The sequence below is a fragment of the Lipotes vexillifer genome, unplaced genomic scaffold (genome assembly GCF_000442215.2).
Source record: "Lipotes vexillifer unplaced genomic scaffold, Lipotes_vexillifer_v1.1 C26921071, whole genome shotgun sequence".
Lineage (NCBI taxonomy): Eukaryota > Metazoa > Chordata > Mammalia > Artiodactyla > Lipotidae > Lipotes > Lipotes vexillifer.
The window spans coordinates 438-2,167 of NW_006788126.1; the positions used below are offsets into that span (position 1 = coordinate 438).

Genomic DNA, 1,730 nt, shown 5'->3' on the forward strand with positions numbered 1-1,730 from the left:
GGAAAAGTAAAAATTTTTAAAGTATGGAAAATAATTCAATTTTACTAGTAAGCAAACAAAAAAGTTATATATATTATTTTCACCTATATACTTGGCAAAGATCATTTTAATTTTTTCTTCTTTTTAAAAAAATTTATTTTGTATTTTGTAATGAGACTTTTCAGTGGTTCATGCAAGAGTACCATGCTCCAGGGCTGCAAGAGTACCATGATCTAGGGCTGCAAGAGTCATTTTGTAAGTAAATCGCCAGAAGTTATTCAATCTTGATCAAATTCTCAATGACATGCTGTTCTCTGCTTCATGATCAGATACCCACCCCAGGGATCTGGCTTCTTATCACTGACTTTGTCACAACAGCTTTCCAAGTTTCCCCTGTTCCTATCTCTGTTGATCCTGGTGATGATTTCTTTCTCTCTGTTGGATCTCTCAGTCCACAAAAATTGCACCACAGCAAAAGAGGGTTTAGAGCCGACTTTGTACACAGCCTGCCTGCTCCCTCCCCATTTTGACTTATTACCTTCTACTGGCCATTGAGGCCATCGAAGTGCCCTCCACACTTTTAAGGTGACTATATACTGATGAATTAATCTTGATTTTCTTCTACTGTGCTAAGTAAAAAATAACTCACATAAAATATTTTTAATGTTTTTAAAATGCCAGATCCTTGTTTTCTCAGTATATGTATCCCAGTTTGGGTGTGGAAGGGGCAGATTCAGAGAGGCGTTCAAAATCCTTTTAACCTATCTGTACACAAGTTATTGGCAAAAAAGCATTAACTTGCCTCATGAGCACTTCAATTAGTTCTCAAAGTAAGCCTTTCTTATACTGCCTTCTTTACACATTTTTTCCATGAAGAATATATTATTTTCTTCCTTGAAAGGCTGTGGCAGTAAGAAATGAGATGAAAGGAGCATACACAGTACGCATCCATGTTACCCTGGAAATTATTGAACATGCTTCTCCCCGAGTTCCCTTTCCTTTGAGTTTCAAGCTGTTATAAACATTACTTTCTATAGACTAATAAAGATTCTCTTTAAAGTGACCTGGGCACTTCCAAATCAGTCAGTCTATTTTTTAAAGATAGCCAGAATGTTTTGTCATTAAGTTTTAAAATACATTTTTATGAAACCATCTTTTATAGTACCATGTATCAATTTTATAAATTTCATCGTCAGAGCCTCAATTTTTTTATGCCAAATTGGGAATATAAATAGTATATAAATGAGCCCTTAGAAAACCCAAGTACCACATTATGTACCTTTTTCAACTTATTTCCCCACCAGCATCATATGCAAGGACAGATTAAGCCCTGAGTAATTCCTATAGTCTTTTATTTTCCTATCCAATCTCTGGTCATGATAATTACAAGCAGAAAGGATTACTCAAGGACAGGTAACCAGAGGGGATCTTTTCTCTTGTCTGCCATCCTATGTGCAGTTGAATTTCCTCCTCGCCATGTCTTCTCACAACACTTTCAGGATCAAGTGATTCCTGGCCAAGAAACAAAAGCAAAATCGTCCCATTCCCCCATGCATTCAAATGAAAAGTGGTAATACAATCAGGTACAACTCTAAGAGAAGACACTGGAGAAGAACCAAGCTGGGTCTATAAGGAGCCTCACATATGAAGTGGCACACACTTATGCTATTAAGGTCAATTGTGTCTTACCGTATCAGAACATCACTACTGTCTGGAACAGCTGCCTGTGTTTGATGGGAGAAATGGAATGG

At 36.9% G+C, this 1,730-nt stretch overlaps 1 pseudogene; it reads left to right on the forward strand.

Annotated features, from left to right (window-relative positions):
• Nucleotides 1-1,455: 1,455 nt before the first annotated feature.
• On the forward strand, nt 1,456-1,611 carry LOC103084527 (60S ribosomal protein L39 pseudogene; annotated as a pseudogene).
• Nucleotides 1,612-1,730: the final 119 nt, after the last annotated feature.